The 18732-nt window shown below is 47.1% G+C and overlaps 2 long non-coding RNA genes across 7 annotated transcripts; one reads left to right on the top strand and one right to left on the bottom strand.

Moving 5' to 3' along the window:
* Positions 1–5045: 5045 nt before the first annotated feature.
* LOC102548818 (uncharacterized) lies at positions 5046–8558 on the bottom strand. Of its 6 annotated transcripts, none has more exons than XR_015651760.1 (3): positions 7261–7728; positions 6150–6448; positions 5046–5431 (listed from the first exon to the last, which is right to left on the bottom strand). It is a non-coding gene; the product is annotated as an uncharacterized LOC102548818 (long non-coding RNA). The 6 variants fall into 6 exon arrangements; XR_015651763.1 differs by lacking the exon at positions 5046–5431 and adding an exon at positions 8226–8558 and having other exon boundaries at positions 6094–6448; positions 7261–7425; XR_015651756.1 differs by lacking the exon at positions 5046–5431 and adding an exon at positions 8226–8383 and having other exon boundaries at positions 6094–6448; positions 7261–7590.
* Positions 8559–11367: 2809 nt separating this feature from the next.
* On the top strand, positions 11368–18209 carry LOC147996860 (uncharacterized). Its single transcript, XR_015651750.1, has 3 exons — positions 11368–11501; positions 14147–14288; positions 17803–18209. It is a non-coding gene; the product is annotated as an uncharacterized LOC147996860 (long non-coding RNA).
* Positions 18210–18732: the final 523 nt, after the last annotated feature.

Genomic DNA, 18732 nt, shown 5'->3' with positions numbered 1-18732 from the left:
CCGATTGAGAAATTTAGAATTGTTAATACAGCATAACCTAGCCTATCTCCACTGATGCAAGTAGGTACTGGGAAGGTTTAGCACAGTTTTATGCTAAACTATGATGTGCTTATCACTAAAATTTGTTATCTGTTTGTGTGTTATGGATCTTTTATCTGCATGAATGTCTTTGCACCACACATGTGCCGTGATAACAGAGGCCAGAAGAGAACATTGGGTCATCTTGGCTGAAGTCACAGATGGTTGTGAGTTGCTGCGTGGGGAGCGGGAATTCAGTGGTCATCTGGAAGAGCAGCCAGTGCTCTTAGCTGCTGAGCCATCCTTCTAGCCGCTTATCTTTTGATAATAAGAAAAATTTCTGGCTATAACTTTTCAAACTAAAAATAATCACAACTGATATCTCACTCATCAGGAATGTTGAGGCAGGAGAATCACTGTAAGTTGAAGGCCAGTCTAGGCCACATAGAACATTCCAGGATAAATGGGGCCAGAGAGTGAGACACTGTCTAAAGAAGCTAACTAATTAAGGAATAAGAAACAAGGGGTTGGGGATTTGGCTCAGTGGTAGAGCGCTTGCCTAGCAAGCGCAAGGCCCTGGGTTCGGTCCCCAGCTCCGAAAAAATAGAATAAAAAAAAAAAAAAGGAATAAGAAACAGCAAGAAGGGGCTAGAGAGATGGCTCAGCGGTTAAGAGCACTGTCTGCTCTTCCTGAGGTCCTGAGTTCAAATCCCAGCAATTACATGGTGACTCACAACCATCTGTAAAGAGGTCTGATGCCCTGTTTGGCGTGTCTGAAGACAGCTACAGTGTACTTATAATAAATAAGTAAATCTAAAAAAAAAAAAGAAGAAACAACAAGAAGAGGGGCTGGAGAGGTGGCTCAGTGGTTAAGAGCACTGACTGACTGCTCTTCCACAGGTCCTGACTTCAAATCCCAGCAACCTTATGGTGGCTCACAACCATCTGTAATGAGATCTGATGCCCTCTTCTGGTGTGTCTGAAGACAGCTGCAGTGTACTCATATATAATAAACAAATTAATCTTTAAAAAAGGAAAAGGAAGAAACACAAGAAGAATAAATAGTAATGGAGCCCATCTTTACAGCAAATAGCTAAAATTCTAGTCCTTGGGAGGTGGAGGTAGGAAGATGGGGACTTTGGGTCACTCTCAGCTGTATTACTGACTAAAAGACAGGACAATCTATCTCAACAAAACAAAACAAAAACCTGGGCAGTGGTGGCACATACCTTTAGTCCTAGCACTTGGAATGCTGAGGAAGGTAGATATCTGAGTTCAAAAGCAGCCTGGTGGGGTTGGGGATTTAGCTCAGTGGTAGAGCGCTTGCCTAGCAAGCGCAAGGCCCTGGGTTCGGTCCCCAGCTCCGAAAAATAGAAAAAAGGGAAAAAAAAAAAAAAGCAGCCTGGTTTACAGAGAGAGAGAGAGAGTTCCAAGACATCCAGGGGGCTACACAGAGAAACCCTGTCTCAAAAAACCCAACCGGGGTGGGGAGTAGTAAGAGACATCTATTATGTAATTTTACCCACCACCTATCATCAGAGTCTTGTATCCCAGACTGGCCTTGAACTCCCTGCATAGCCAAGGATGAACAAGAACTAGTCTGATACTCCAGCTTCCTCCTTTTAAGGGCTAGAACTACAGCAATGTGGCTCCGTGCCTGTTTTATCTGGTGTCTGGACTTTCCAGATGACCAGTCTACCAACTAAGCAACATCCCTAGCCTCCTCTTACTCTTAAAATGGATAATTTTCTATGCCCCTTTACATATGTTCTACATAAATTCTTTTCCTTTCCCCCAGTATTGAGGATTGAACTCATAGCCTTTTTAGACAAATGTCTACCATGGAGCTAAACCCCAGCCCCTTCGTGCTTGTAATTACATACAACAGTCTTCTCTTTAAACACGCTACAGTGGTTTTTTCTTTGTTGTTTTGAGAGGGGGGTCTTAACTATGTGGCTTTTTCTTGACTGGAATTTGCTATGTAGATCAGGCTAGGCTCAAACTCACAGCAATCTGCCAGCCTCTGCCTATTGATTGCAGGGACTAAAGGCATGTATGTCCCCCACATCAGGGCACTGCAATGTTTTCTAATGGACCATAGCCTGAAGAAGGTATTCAGGGAACACATGCTCTAAGCTACAGGTGTACTATTGCAACACTCACAGGAAAGGACATTCATTTTCCCTTTTTTTGGCTCACAGCTGACATTTCCGGTCCAACATCAGCATTCAAGAGGTCGGCCAAAGCCTCCTGTGGATGGATGGATAAGCCAAGCATACTCAGCCCTCCCCCGTCATGGCTGAGGTGGCCTGTGGGGTGGGTCACTCTGGCTGGTGGTGCACAGCTGAGAGAGCAGGGTGGAGGGCACGGGCACACCCCCTGGGCTGACTGGTCCTGACTCACAAGCTCAGAAGATAAGTTAACGGCCTGGAAACTCCACAGCTCTGAATGACTTCTGACTCATCAGAATTATCCGTAACAGCTCATTTCACTTCTCGGGCTGTTTTCTTCCATGGCCAGCACACACTCCTTGGGAAGGGCTTGGGGCATTAGTCAGTCAGATTTTTTTTTTAATTTGTGTGTGTGTGTGTGTGTGTGTGTGTGTGTGTGTGTGTGTGTAGGTCAGAGGACAACCTTTGTCTCTCTCTCTACCTTGAAAGTCCTGGGGGTTGAACTCAGCTTGTCAGTGACCTTACCCATAGACCCATCTCACCAGCCCAACCATTCAGATCAGAAGAAAACAGAAAGCTGTTCCAAGAGACCTCATTCCTCCAAAGACGTCTTGCTCTTTGTTACCTAACAGCTTGACTTTCCGACACAGAAGGTTCATGAACGGCCACGCATCCCGTCTGCATCCAACCCTACAGAGAGTTGACTGACATCAGTCACTCCTAGACGAGGCTCGCCTCCAATTCCTTTCTCTAATCCTCAGGGGCTCTGTTTGAACCTTTTCAAAGTGAAAATACCTTTTGTCAGTTTCTTCTGATTATAAAGGAAGGACCTCCTCATTCTAAAATTAGACTTAGGGATTGGGGTTGTGGTTCGATGGTAGAGTACTTGCCCAGCATAGATGAAGCTGGGTTCAAAGCCGGCATTGCAAAAATAAACGAAGAAGTAAAATAAAACAAACTTCAGAAATTATCAAGAAGAATAAAGAGACTCCCTGGGGCTGGGGACATGGCTCAGGAGTTAAGAGCACTCGCTGTTCTTTTTTATATGAGTACACTGTAGCTTCTTCAGACACACCAGAAGAGGGCACTGGATCCCATTACAGATGGTTGTGAGCCACCATGTGGTTGCTGGGATTTGAACTCAGGACCTCTGGGAAGAGCAGTCAGTGCTCTTAACCACCAAGCCATCTCTCCAGCCCCCACTTGCTGTTCTTTTTGAGGACCTGAGTTCAGTTCCCAAGACCCACATGGCTGCTCACGAACCTCCTGTAATTCCAGTTCCAGGGGATCTGGAGCCCTTTCCCGGACTCTGGAAGTAACCACAGCTATGACATAAATTCACATCAACACAAACATATATGTGAATAAAAATAATAAAAAGAAATCTGAGGCTGAGGGGCAGGAGGATGGCGATAGACTTCACGGTCCATATTATAGCTACAGCTCTTGGGGGGCTGAGGCAAAGGGGTTTACAGTTCAAGGCAAGCCTGTGCTATAAAGTGAGATTCTGTCTCTAGAAGATTAAATAAATAATTAAAAGAGTCAGGAATGGCGACTCATGCCTATAATCTCAGCACGCAGACTCTGGCAGGAGGACGCCAAGGGACCCAGGGCAGCAAAGGCTACAGAGAAACTCTGTCTCAAAGAAACCCCAAATCATCCACAAGAGCATGTCCAAAGCAATGGCATTCTAGAGCACATCCTTACAAACTCTGCACACGCCTTACTATGGTGCACACAGACCTACAAAGTTATTACTGTGTGCGGTTTCTGGTTTCCTTTGGAGGGACTGCCCTGCCGTCCATTATGTGGGTTCAGCTGGAGCCTCTCGTCTCCTCCCTTTCTGCTGCAAGGTGTAGCAGAAGTCAATAGTAAGGACTTAATTAGCCTTTAATAGGCTTAATAAAGGTACCTAAACATGGTGTTACGCTTTTAACAATTTAGCCACGGAGAGCTCCGTCCTCCATGCGGCTGGATGAATTCGCCTGCAGATAAGCATGATGGGAAAGAACACCCTGCTTTGGAGTCAGACTGGCGGGAGTTTCTCGACCTGCTTCTGTCATTTTCCTGTGTGGGCAAGTCCCTGCACCTCTCCCAACCTCACGTACAGCTAAATAGATGTCAAAACTGGGTGTGAAGAGAAAAACGGAATTCCCGGTAGACGGTGATTAACATAGAGACCCACAACTGGCAGAGAACGAAGCCCTGGATTGTGGCAGCTCAGCTCTAAAGGGGATCTGTATTACAGCCCCGCCTCCGGGGCTTAGGGATCACTGTAGAAGAAGGAGCAGAAAGATTGTAAGACATGGTGGACATCTGTAGCAAAACAGTATTTGCTGAGCCTAACAGGGCTGTTGTAGTCATGAACTTACAGCGGTCGTTGACTTAAGACCTGCGTGAGATCAAGGCAGACGAAGTCAAACAAGAAAAGATGAGGGCACACAAAGCCCCAGCCCTGGTTGAGCAGCTATAGGCAGTTGTTGGCTGCCACAGAGCAGGGTTCTTCAGTGATCCCAAAGAGGCTACTCAAACCGCACAGTGGTGGTGTACACCTTGAATCCCAATACACTGCAAGTGGGTCTCTCTGAGCTCGAGGCCAACTTGTTCTATAGAGCACGTTCGAGGATAGCCAGGGCTATAGAGAGAAACTACCCAGATTCAACTTGACTACACAGATTCAAAGGGAGGAAATGAAGAGGGAACAGCCATGGTCCAATCCAGAAAGAGGGCAAGAAATTTAAAGTTTCCCTCGACGTTACTTACAGCTAATGTACACACAGTCAGCCTTTTATATCTCTTGCTTCTGCATCCATATGTTCAATCAAACGCAGACAGAAAAATGATTTAGGGTCTAGCTAAGTGGTTCATGCCTTTAATCCCAGCACTCAGGAGACAGGCAAGCAGGTCTTTGTGAGTTTGGGGCTAAAGAGGTCTATATGCAGTGAGTGCGTCCCAGGCCAGCCAGGGCTACACCGTGAGACCTTGTCCCAACAATAAAAAGGATAAACCAACAGTGGATGCATCTGTGCTGAACCTGTACATAATGCAGTATAACAACTATTTACATAACAATAAAGGATGCTGGGCAGGGAGAAAGGGATAGAAAGAGCCATTTGCAGACAGTTGCTCTCCAGGCTCCATTTGGGACACAGCATTCATCCTTTCCGGTTTCGTGTGGTTCAAATGGCAGGCCAATAAGACCCTTTCTGATGCAAAAGTAGGTGTTTCCCACATTGAGAGACCTGCGTAGGACATAGGATGACATCCTCAGACCAGCACAGCATGGCGGATGGCTGGGGCCATCACCCCCTTTATAAACCGCTCACTCGGTCAGACCATGATGAGATCTGTAGGAGCTTCTTATGCCCAACCAAAGCTGAAGACTTAGCCTCCTGCAACCAGGAGAAAATGCTGCCTGCTTTCTTAACCTCCTGCCTCTGCCTCCTTCAGCAAATCCTACCGGTGTGCGCCACCACAACCGGCACTTTCTTAACCTCTAACTCCAATACTATAGGTTTGCTTCTTTCGAGACAGGGTCTCACTCTGCAGCCCAGGCTGGACTAAGTCTCACTATATAGCCCAGGCTAGTCTAAAACCCACGACAATCCTCCTGTTCCAGACTCCCAGTCACTGGAACGAAAGGTGTGAATTGTCGTACACAGCTGTGACTGTGCCTTTTCTCTTTTCTCCTTCATTTTCTTTAACTGCTGCTGAGCTTTCTCCAGTTTGTCTGTATTATGAACCAGCAAAAGGAGCCAGGTTGGTGGTGGCGCACACCTTTGATCCCATCCCTTGGGAGGCAGAGGCAGGTGGATCTCTGAGTTTGAGGTCACCCTGGTCCACAGAGAGAGTTTCAGAACAGCCAGGGCTACAGAGAGAAATAGTCCAAAAATAAAAAATAAAATAAAGGCCTGCAGAAGGAACTTTATTCCCCAACATTTATAATGGTTTTGCTCTTACTTTGGTTGTGAAACAGGGTCTCTTTCGTGGTCTATGCTGGTCTTGGACACATGATCTTTGGCCTTGGCCTTCTGAGTCCTGAGACTACAGGTATAAACTGCCCCACCAATGTTTACATTAAACCAGGTGCTATAAGCTATCTGGAAACAATTTCAAGTATGTGAGCAGATGTGCCCAAGTGCTGTGCAGATGCTCTATATTTTATGTAAGGGGCTCGAGCATCTGCAGATTTCGGTGTCCACCGGAGTCTTACAAGACAGTCTCTTCTCAGACCCTTTAGGCTACCTTTCTTCTTTGACCTATTTAAAAAAAAAAAAATTAGATCAGGAAAGTTCAGGTGAGATTACTTATCCCCCCCCCCTCTCTCTTTTTTTTTCCCCCGGAGCTGGGGACCAAACCCAGGGCCTTGCGCTTCCTAGGCAAGCGCTCTACCACTGAGCTAAATCCCCAAAACCCCCCCTCTTTTTTAAAAGAGATTTATTTATGTATTTATTTATTTTATGTATTTGAGTACACTGTTGCTATCTTCAGACACACCAGACGAGGGTATCAGATCCCATTACAGACGGTTGTGACCCACCAGGTGGTTGATGGGAATTGAACTCAGGACCTCTGGAAGAGCAGTCTGTGGTCTTAATCTCTGAGCCATCTCTCCAAGCCCTACTTATCCCTCTTAAAGTAATTCTAAATATACTAGTTCTATATAGTGACCTGATAGAAAATGGTTTTAATGTGTGGATTGTTCCTCCTCAGTTATTCGTATGCCTGGCTTGGTGTCCTGGGAATGGCTTCCTAACTCTTGACCCTTGGTTATCTGAGGCCAGTGGTAACCAGTGGCCAGTGGGCTTGGGCAAGTTCTATAAGCCTCTGGGTGCTTCCATTTTCTTGTGTGTGAAATGGAGTTTATGATCCTGCCCTACCTGTCTAGCAGAGCTACTGAGAGGTACTGATGACATACCGCCTATGAAAGTGATTTGGAAACCCAGGTTCACACCCACAAAGCTTTCACATCATGACTCCCGGCCCCTGCCCAGAGCAGTGGAGACGAAAGGGTCAGCAGGGAAACTGGATTCCGTGTGGAGACTACAGAGACCTGCAGGTATCTGGATACCTGTGCTGCTAGGCACTCCTCAGGCACCAGAGATAATAAAGAGCAGGGATGCAGACATCGTCCTTGAGCTGAGGTTCCCAGGAGAGGGCAGGCAGCAGCCGGAAGGCTTCCTGGGCTCTGGGCACAGCTCGGCAGTACAGCAATTGTTGAGCATGAACACGGGCCCTGGGTAAGCATGGAGAGGGAGGGGCATCAGTCAGGTGACTTTGCTGCTGCAGACCTGTAATCCCAGCACTCAGGAGGCAGACGCAGGCGGATCTCTGAGATCAAGGCCGGATTGGTCTACAGAGTGGGTTCCAGGACAACCAGGGCTGTACAGAGAAACCCTGTCTCAAAAAGAAAAAACAAAAATAAGTAAGTAAATAAAAGAGGTAACACCGGAGAACATGCTTGAGTTGCTTAGCGAGGACAGCCGCAGGAAGACCTGGGGCACCAAGTGTTCCAGACAAGGGGACAGTGAGTAAAAAATCCCAGGGCAACAAACTCTGACCACGTGAGCACGGTGCAGGCTGATGGCTGGGAGCCCATTGGGGTGGGGCTGGGGTAGAAGTTGGGGGCAGGGAGCAGGCTGGGACTTGGAGGAGGCTTGAAGGACCTTTCAGATTTGATTGAGTTTATGCCCCACAAAGATCGCTCTCCACTGGGGCTGGACGTTTCCTTCCCTGGAGGCTTTGTGCGGGACACAAGGGAATTTGCAAGCCTGGCACAGTCATTAGCCACGAACACCCCCAACCCCTTCAAATAAAAACCCAACTAAACAGTAGGGAAGCCAAGCCACAGAGAGCCTGGCTGGCTGGCCCTAGGGCACCCTGCTGCTCCATTCTCCAGCTGGCATTGAAGCACCTTCTCTGATCCCAGCCACAAAGCCCTAGTCTTTACCTCCAAAGCCAATCCCCAGAGGGTTTACAAGGCCACTGAGCAGGAAGGAGAATCGGCAAGGGGTGCCTTTCTGCCCCAGGACTTACTGCTTTGGCCAATGAGATTGATCCCAGAGAGGAAGTGCAAGTCCAAGTTGGGTCCGGCCCTGCGTCAGCAAGCCCTGCCCTTAGCCCTCAGTTGGCAGAGGCAGGGGCACGGAAGAAGGGTAAATTCCCTGAACCTGAGCATGAGCAACCTGATCGAGCAGGAAACTGGCCTCCAGCCAGCCACGCATTGGCCACCTGAGCACCTGGAGTCTTTGTTCCCTTGAATTCACTGTAAACATTCCCAGGCACCTGTGCTGAGTCTTAGGAACAGCTGGGCTGGCAAAAGGGGCTCCCACGGGATCTGGTTCTCTTGGAACAAGGAATGGCCAACTCATGACCCTGTGGGAGGTCTCATGATATAATGTCAACAATACCTTAGGCATCTACTGATGATAGGATGGAGCCGGTCGTTTTCTGAAGCCTTATAACAAACCCGAGACAGATGTCACGATCACTCCCATTTTACAGATTAGGAAATGGAGCTGCAAACAGGTTAGGTGGATCAATCTAAGGTCACATGGTGCAAGGAGCTGAAAATATAATAGATTCTGGAACCAGTACATCTTAGCCCTGTGACCTTGGGCAAGGTATTTAAACTTCATCCGATTCTTGGAACTAGAGACATGGCTCAGTTGGTCAATTGCTTAGCCAGCATGCCAGGAAGCCCCAGCTTCCATCTCTGGCACCCTAGAAAACAGGTGTGTCACCCACGCATGCCTATAATCTCAGCTCAGAAGAGCCACCAACAGCAGTAGTCAAGGACATCCTCAACTACTTAGTAAAGTCAAGACTAGCCTGGGCCACTTAAGACCTAGTGTCATAAACAAGTGAATAGGGGGTAGAGAGATGGCTTGCTGGTTAAGAGCATTGGCTTTTCTTTCAAAGGACCTGGGCTAGATTCGCAATAGAGCACATGGTTGCCTGAAACCTTCTGTAATGCCAGTTGCAGGGCATCTGACACTCTATTCTGGCCTCCGTGGGTGCCAGGCACACACATGGCACACAGACACATGCTGGCAAAACACTCATACATATAAAATAAATAAATAAATACATGTTGAAAGCAAACAATAACAAAAACCTTCAACTGATTCTGACTTCTGAAAACTATTATGTGGACCAAATAAGTGGGCGTGGGCCTGAGGCTCACTGGCCTGCAGCTCACTGACCTGCAGTTCATAGACTGGACCTGTGGCTCACTGGCTGGGCCTGTGGCTCACTGGTTGGGCCCATGCTTAACATGTAAGGTAATGGTTTCTATTCTCAGTGCTTGGCTGGATAGAAGGAAAAGCTCAGCTGACGCACATCTCTCTTGTTGCCCTCCTTCCCGCTTCCCCTAGGAGCACTTGACTTTGAGCACAATGCCAACCACACCTGAGCCTAGTTTCCTCATCCGGCATGTAAATATAGTACTATGACTTACCAAGACCATTGAAGTCCTGACACTACACCTCTGGGGCCATCCAAGAAAGTGACATTTACAGTTTTACATCTGCTGATTTCAAAATTGTCCTTCCTGCTTTCTATCAAAGGAACACCATTAGAAAAACTAGACTTAGTAATTGCTCATTTAACACACACACACACACACACACACACACACACATACACACACACACACACACACACACAGAGAGAGAGAGAGAGAGAGAGAGAGAGAGAGAGAGAGAGAGAGAGAGAGAGAGAGAAGCCAGTGTTACACTACAACGGAACTGGGTTTGAAGGATTTTCTCAGAAGAAAAAGCAGAAATGACAGCTCAAGTCATCACCTAGCTGCTAGGTTTGTCTCTAGCTCCACACCCTAGGGCAAGGCACACAACTCTGTGGCAATAGCTCAAGGTGACAGATGACTTGTTGGTTCATGGAGAGTCTGGAAATCCACTAAGCGATTCTGGCCCTAAGAAAGAGAGAGAGAGAGAGAGAGAGAGAGAGAGAGAGAGAGAGAGAGAGAGAGAGAGAGGATGAGAGAGACAGAGAGAGAGACAGAGAGGAGGGGTGGGCTGGAGAGATGGCTCAGTGGTTAGGAGCACTGACTGCTCTTCCAGAGGTCCTGAGTTCAATTCCCAGGAACCACATGGTGGCTCACAACCATCTGTAATGGGATCTGATGCCCTCTTCTGGTGTGTCTGAAGGCAGCGACAGTGTACTTATACATAAAATAAGTAAATACATCAAAAAATGCATTTAAAAAAAAAGAAGAAAGAAGGAAAGCAAATAAAGATTCTTTTCCTATAAAAATTAGCCAAAGTTTATCACTCTCACAAGTAAGGGGACCACAGGCCTATCCAATAATGGGGACTAGGAGCTGATGCTGTCACTCAGTTTGTAAAGTGCTTACCTAACATACCCAGGACTGTGGACAGTGTGTGGCACATTCCTGAAATCCCAACACTTAGGATGTAGACTGGAGAGGTTTGGAAGTTCAAAGTCACCCTTGACTCTCTAGTAAGTGTAGAGCCAGTTTGGGATACATAAAACACTGTCTCCACCCCCTACCCCCACCCCTCACCCCACCCCCAAAGAACAAATACTATCTATCACAGACACCGGTGTGTGGCCTCAGCTCTTCTCTGAAGACTCATCTATGCCCTCTTACACGGTCTGGAGATCCATTTCTCTCTCTGGTTATCCAAGTGGGGGCTGCCACTACCTTCGGTCACAGTGTCTGGTCCATAAGAAAAGTGAGTGATCGGGGTTGGGGATTTAGCTCAATGGTAGAGCGCTTGCCTAGGAAGCGCAAGGCCCTGGGTTCGGTCCCCAGCTCCGAAAAAAAGAACCAAAAAAAAAAAAAAAAAAAAAAAAGAAAGAAAGAAAAGTGAGTGACCTTCGCCAGCCTGGGTTTTAGATTTGGAACTGAGGGGGAAATTCTTATTGGGTTATTGGTCTGGAAGGATTCAGATCCAGCACTATAGACAGCCATTCTCTAGGGTAAGAAAGGCTGTTTGCAGAAGCAGGTGGTGGTGGAACCTCAGAGAGAGAGAGCGAGAGAGAGGAGAGAGGCCCATCCTCCAAGCAGAGTGTCCCTGTCTTCCTTCCTGCCTCCCCGTTTTGCAGTGAACGAGAGACAACTAAAGTCCTTGTTGTTGCTCCCAACTCCAGAGCCCTGCTTAACCACACAGTCCCAAGTGGTAATAGACACAACAGTTAAGTAGGAGAGATGCCATGGGCAGGACTGGATGGCTTGCCAAGTGAAAGTTTGGGGCAGTCTTGGCTGTGAAGTCAGAGGCAGACACGATTGCCTCGTTCATCCAGTCCAGTATCTCCTGAGCTGCTCAGGTGAGGTGTGGATTAGTCAGGCGAATAGGGCCGTAGTGGGCAAGAAACATAGTCTCCCTTTCACTTCCTAGAGCTGGTGAGGCTTTGAGAGAGGCGCTGAAGGAAGGTCAAATCTGAATAGGCAGAGAGAGGAAAAGGGGAATTTTTCATCAAGGGAAAAGTCTAAAGTAAAGATGAGGCAGAGCCATAGGCCCAGCACTTGTAAGGTTGAGGCAGGAGGATCACAAGTTTGAGGTCAGCCTATACAAAATAGGGAGAGGTTCTCAAAAAAAAAAAAAAAAGGGGGGGGGGTACGACCAGGACTGGAGACATAGCTTAGTGGTGGAATGCTAGCTCTGAATGAATGGTGGGCTGCTGCTTCTGGGGGAAATGATAGAGTCAGAAGACTATAGTGTCTTGGACCATAGCAACACCTCGCAGCTACACCGCAATACACACTCAATAAGTGTTTCATGTGTGTATGAATAGATGAAAGAAGGAAGGAGAGAGGGAGGGAGGGAGAAAGGAAGGGAGGGAGGGAGGGAGGAAGGGAGGGAGGGAAAGAAGGAAGGAAAATCTGTTAGTTGGTTAAAACCTGGTCTTTGAAGTGGGCAGAAGAGCTGCCTTCAAAGAGAGAAAGGCCATGGGGGTGAGACTGAAGCCAGACCACAGACATGCGTGCTAAAAAAAAAAAAAGGTAGATTTTGCCTACATCATACTGCCCAGTCCCAGTTCTGGTAGGCCTGAGGGCCGCCGTGATCCGAGATCCCCGCCCTGTACTGCCCCAACTCTGTTGTGGTTGTCACACCCACTCCTGGCCCTCACCAGCCGGCTCCACCCAGCACTTTAACCCGCATGGCAGTCTTCAGCAGGTCATGCCCCAGACACCGCCTGCCCTGTTGGCTTCTGGGCAAAGTTGCCAGCACAGCACTCCGCCTGATCTGTAATTTAAACATGACCTCCACCCCACAGCCTCTGCACCCCAGACACACATTCAGCTGCTGGAGTTTCTGAAGTAGAGGAAGTGGTTGTGGAGGTCCGTGGAACCCCTAACCCACGGTTTCCAGACTATCTCTTTTATTTCTGTTAGTCAGAATGCTGGACCTAGTCACAGCCCCCATAGTGGGTTCTCAGCCTAGGACTAGGGAGAACACGCCCCACTGTGGCCAAGAGCTGCCCAGCACCTTCCCATTCACAGAGATTTTTGTACCTTTGTTCTTTGTTTTAAAAACAAAATAAAGGGCCAGCAGGATGGCTCAATGAGTGTAGGAACTTGCCACCAAGCCTGATGACCTGACTTTCATCCCTAGATCCCACACTTGGAAGGAGAGAACCAACTCCCAGAAGTTATCTTTTGATGACTACACGGGTTCACCCTCTGAATGAATGAATGAATGAATGAATGAATAAATAAATAAATAAATAAATGAATAAATACAAAACAACAACAAAACCATAAGCTATTTAAACCATACAAAACGAGGATTTGGATGGTACAGCTCATTTGTAGAGTAGATGAGGTTCCAAACAGGACAATAAAAGCCTTGTTTGACTCTTGAGGAATTTCATAGTAAAGACTTGTGAGGTTGGGCTGGAAAGATGGCTCAGCAGTTAAGAGCACTGGCTACTCTTCCAGAGGATCCAGGTTCAATTCCCAGCATCCACAAGACAGTTCACAACTGTCTGTTCCAGGGGATCCAACACCTTCATAGATACATGCAGGCAAAACACCAATGCACACATCATCAACATAATAATAATAATAATAACAATAACAACAACAATAATAATAATAATAATAATAATAATAATAACAACAACAACAACAGATCATTTTTTAAAAAGACCTGGAAGGTACTCTAACTTTTCCAAAGCCAGATTTCCCTCTTTCCTCCCTTCCCTTTCCCCTCCTTCCCTTTCTCTTCAAGCCCTGACCTTGATTTTGTCTTTTTGAGACAGGGACACTATGTAGCCCTGACTATCTCGAAACTTTAGGCTATGTAAAGCAAACTGGCCTCGATCCCACAAACATCGACCAGCCTCTACCTCCTGAGTGCTGGGATTAAAGGTATGTACCTCCAAGCCTACTCAGCTAGAGTTAGAGGTCTTTCCAAAATGCTTGACTCGGATGCTGGGACTTGAGCTCAGGTCTTCTGGAGGAGCTGTGTTAGCACCAAACTATTGAGCCATCTCATCTCTCTAGTCCCTAATCCTTTCACCGCTTGCCAGTAAATTGGAAAGCTATGATATTTGAAACCCCTTAAATGGCTAGTGCACGTGCACACACACACACACACACACACACACGCACGCACACGCACACACTAAAATGTAATAAAAAGGGCAAATTGATTCCTCTGAGGTCAAGTGAAAGGCAAAGAGTTTCTCGACACACATTCCTCAGCTTTGAAAGCCCAGCTTTCCACCTATGTAATGCCTGTTTGCAGTGGGGCAAACCTATGTCTGTGGTGCTCATTTATTTACAAGCATTTTTGTCTGGGCTAGGTAATGCCTGCTGTGCTGGTAGTTATCAGGTAGGTGTGGTGGGGGAATGAGATCCCAGAACCCAGAAGCCAGATCCCGATCCTTTAGGTACAACAAACATGGAGGACACACCTGCAAGCCATTACAACACCACAGCAGTGTCACCAATCGTGTGTTCACAGCAGTCATCTGAGTGGGAGCAAAACTGATGGCTGGGAACACCGTTGGAGAGGAGTCTGGAAGAATGCCACGACCAGAGACTGGGCCCTGGGAGGGCATAACCGATGTCAAGGGGAACATCTGCACATCTCTGGAGATGCAACTGTATGTCCCCAAAGCACTGCGGCTCATCTGCCACCTTCTCAAGCCTGGAGAGGTGGCTCATCCTATGTCCCCAGCACTTGGGAGGCAGAAGCAAGAGAACCACAAAATTAAACTACACAGCAAGAGCCTGTTTCAAAACTTAAAAAGTGGGCTGGAGAGATGGCTCAGCGGTTAAGGGCACTGACTGCTCTTCCCGAGGTCCTGAGTTCAAATCCCAGCAACCACATGGTGGCTCACAACCATCTGTAATGAGATCTGATGCCCTCTTCTGGTGTGTCTGAAGACAGCTACAGTCTACTCACATATATAAAATAAATAAAATCTTAAAAAACAAACTTAAGGGGCTGGGGATTATAGCTCAGTGGTAGAGCGCTTACCTAGGAAGCACAAGGCCCTGGGTTCGGTCCCCAGCTCCGAAAAAAAAAAAAAAGAACCAAAAGAAAAAACAAACTTAAAAAGTGCTCTCTTCTTCTCATCCTCATCTTCTTCCTCTTCCTCCTTCGTCTCCTTTTCTCCTCCTCTCTTCTCTCTCCTTCCCTCCCCTCCCCCCCCTTTCCCATGATCACTTCTCTGGCCTCGGGGCCAGTGAACTCACTTGCCCAAGAGCAGCTCCCCAATAAACTTGCCTTTAGTATAATCTAAAAAAAGAAAAAGAAAAGAAGGCAAGCAAACACCCTAACATCCTCCCTACCTTCTTTGGATGATACTTTATTATTTGTTTACTTATTTATCTACCTTCTCACCTTCTTGATCCCACTCAGGGTGAAGTGTGAACCAGTTCTACCAGGCTACATGTTCACCCATTCCTGCCCTGAGGATCTAAAACTGCACCGGGGTATCAGTGAGCCCCACAGAGCACACCACTGCAAAGTCCCACTGCTATTATTCTCTCTGGTCTCCTTATTTGGAGGGAGCAAAGCCAGTCTTCTAGATCCCCAGAGTCCTGTTGTGAGGGCCCCAGGAGTGGGGTGTGTGTGTGTGTGTGTGTGTGTGTGTGTGTGCGTGTGTGCGTGTGTGCGCGCGCTGACTGACTGCCCTTGAAGCTTGTCCTCCTCTTCCAGGCTCAGTCAGATAGTGTATGACTTCTGAAATTAGGTCTCTAAAGCAGTGTATCTTTTTTTTTGTTGTTGTTCTTTTTTTTCGGAGCTGGGGACCGAACCCAGGGCCTTGCGCTTCCTAGGCAAGCATTCTACCACTGAGCTAAATCCCCAACCCCTAAAGCAGTGTATCTTAAGGGCAGGAGTAAAAGCAAAAGTATTGTTTTATATCAAGTCTGAGAGCAGGAAGGTCACTAGTGAGGAACACTGTCTGCACAGGGTCGGGGACTCCACCAAGCCTGACCATGGCTCACTGTAGTTTTTCATATGGCAAGAAGAATGCCCTTTACCCATTCACGCTGTGTGACACTGCTACACAATTCAGAAACACTCAGAAGGGCAAACCTCGGTTTTCAGTGACTGGAAAGTTAACTAGAGCCTAGAGTGCAGCTAGGGTGAGAGATTGTGAGTTAAAACCCCAGCATCAAAGCCACAATACCACCACAAAAATAAATTAAAAAAATCCAAGCAATTCAACTCATGACAATCAAATGGCCCAAAGCTAGTTATAGCCTGAGATGGCCCAAGGCCGCCATGTTGCCACCTAGCTTTGCACTCCTGGGAACTGTCTTCTACATCTGGATGCCCTAGGACTTTTAATGGGAGGGATGCAAACGCTCCTGCGATCACAAGGAGTGGATTGAACCCTAGGTAGCTGCCCACCCACTGCCTTTGGAATGGCTCAGGTTCCATTCCAATCCTGCTGTCAGCGATGAGCTCAGCCTTTGGACTTGAATGTGTTTGTCTTTGGCTAGGCACTGGATGACCCATTTGGATGCCATATTCTGGCTTCTGGACAGAACAACTCTGCTCTTGGACATGGGGTGGGAGGCAGAAGCATTATTTGGCTATTTTTGGTAGAAGGCAACAAAAATTCAAGTTGCCTTAATTGGTACATGATTTATTTTCCTCATTGCTGAGACACAACATCAAGTGAAACAGTCTTAGATATTTATTTATTTATTATATATAAGTACACTATAACTGTCTTCAGACACACCAGAAGAGGGCATCAGATCTCATTACAGATGGTTGTGAGCCACCATGTGGTTGCTGGGAATTGAACTCAGGACCTCGGGAAGAGCAGTCAGTGCTCTCAACCGCTGAGCCATCTCTCCAGACCCGAATGAAAGAATCTTAAGAAAGGGTTTCGCGGGCTGGAGAGATGGCTCAGCGGTTAAGAGCACCTGACTGCTCTTCCAGAGGTCCTGAGTTCAATTCCCAGCAACCACATGGTGGCTCACAACCATCTGTAAAGAGATCCGATGCCCTCTTCTGGTGTATCTGAAGACAGCTACAGTGTACTTATATATAATAAATGAATAAATAAATCTTAAAAAAAAAAAAAGAAAGAAAGGGTTTCGCTGGGCACATTGAATCCCAGCACTCGGCAGGCAGAGGCGGGTGGATCTCTGAGGTCAGCATCACACAGAGAAGCTATGGAGTCAGTCATCTGAGGTGGCTGGTTCCACTGCACTGGCTGTCAGGAAGCAGAGAGAAAGGCAGGCTGGTACTCAACTTGTTTTATCTTTTTATTCAGTCCAAACCCAGTCCATACTATAGAGCCATCAACACGTAGGGTGGGTCTTCCTGCCTCACTCCAGTCTAGAAAGTCCCCATGACTTTTTTTTTGTTTGTTTTATTGTGATCCTAAATCCCGTCGTGTGACCCTCTAGATTCAGCACCACAGTCATCAAGGGCACTCACCGTGTCACTTGCTAGGGAGTCCCTGAAGAGTGGGCTTCAAGTCCATCAGCTCGATGAACCCAGAGGTCCCCATTCCCGGGGTTCCTTTCTCTTGCACATGGTCTGTGTTACTGCACCATTAGTGCCTGGGGTTCCTGATGCTCCAGAGCCTAACCAACAGAGTAGGGGTTGGTTTCCCCGGTCTGATGAGTGAAAGTGCTCTGTGTAACAGGCTTGCTTTTATTTTACTTCATCATGTGAATAAGGTTGATGTTACAGATTAAATCTGAAAAGGTCTGGGTTTGGAGAGATGTCTCAGATGATAGTGCCACTGCTCTTGCAGAGAACCCAAGGCTACATAAAGAGGCCCTGCCTCCCTAGAACCATAAAACAATTTAGGTGTATATGGGCATTTGCACATGCGTTTATGTGTGCTGTGTGCGTGCAGGGTCCAACAGGCAGAAGCCGGTGGAGAATCTTAGATTCCCTGAGACTGGAGGTTATATGCTGTTGTGAGCCACTATGTGGCGTCTGAGGACCAAACAGTGATCAGGGTCACTCCTTTCAGATGAATTTACATTTCCATAAGTGGAGGCTTCGCTGAGTGGGTTCTTGTCCTTGGGACACCTTTCCAGTTTAGAACTTAGGGTTTTTATTTCTCTTAAAATTTACTTATTTTCACTTTGCGTATGTTTTGCCTGTGTGTATATAAATGTATCATATGTTTGCAGCGCCTGCAGAAGCCAGAAGAGGACATTGGATCCCTTGGAGCTGGAGTTGCAGATGGCTATGAGCTGCTATGTGGGTGCTGGAACCCAGGCCCTCTACAAGAGCAGCAAGAGCCATTAACTGTGATTGCAGACAGTAATCTCTTTAGTAATTGTGGTGGTTTGAATAGGAATGGCCCTCATAGACTCAGGTGTTTGAACACTTGGCCCTTGGGGAGCGGTACTATTAGTTCTTACCTTGTTGGGTGTGGCCTTGTTGGAGTGGGTGTGGCCTTGTTAGAGTGGGTGTGGCCTTGCCAGGGTGGGTGTGGCCTTGTTGGAATAGGTGTGGCCTTGTTGGAGGTATAGCCCTGTGCTACTGCTATGCTTCCCACGATGATTATTGATTAAACCTCTGAAACCAGCCTCTCAAATAAATGCTTGCTTTTATTTATTTATTTATTTATTTATTTATTTGTTTATTTATTGGTTCTTTTTTTCGGAGCTGGGGACCGAACCCAGGGCCTTGCGCTTCCTAGGTAAGCGATCTACCACTGAGCTAAATCCCCAGCCCCAATGCTTGCTTTTATAAGAGTTGCCATGGTCATGGTGTCTCTTCACAGCAGTGGACACCCTAACAAGACAGTAATTATAGCTGCTTTTTCCACACCCTGCTTGTCTGCAGCTTTAAGCGCACTCACACTTATTTCTGTATTTTCTGCTCTTTCTGACAACAAACCTGACTAAGAACAGCCAGTAGTAACCACGCCACAAACCAGACGGTATGTGCTTTCACTTTCTTTCCTCTCCCAAGCAACACAGTTCATTATTCTTTAATTCAGGCTTATTCGAAAATTCAGGACAAATTCAGGTCAAATGCAGGCAGATTCTTTGCCAGCATGGAGCATGAAACGGCTTTGGTTTGATCTGTAATGAAGCCCATGTACCTAAGAC

This window comes from Rattus norvegicus, chromosome 1, assembly GCF_021556685.1.
Source record: "Rattus norvegicus strain SHRSP/BbbUtx chromosome 1, alternate assembly SHRSP_T2T, whole genome shotgun sequence".
NCBI lineage: Eukaryota > Metazoa > Chordata > Mammalia > Rodentia > Muridae > Rattus > Rattus norvegicus.
The sequence above is the reverse complement of the archived record's forward strand: the minus strand, read 5'-3'. Positions and strand labels throughout refer to the sequence as shown.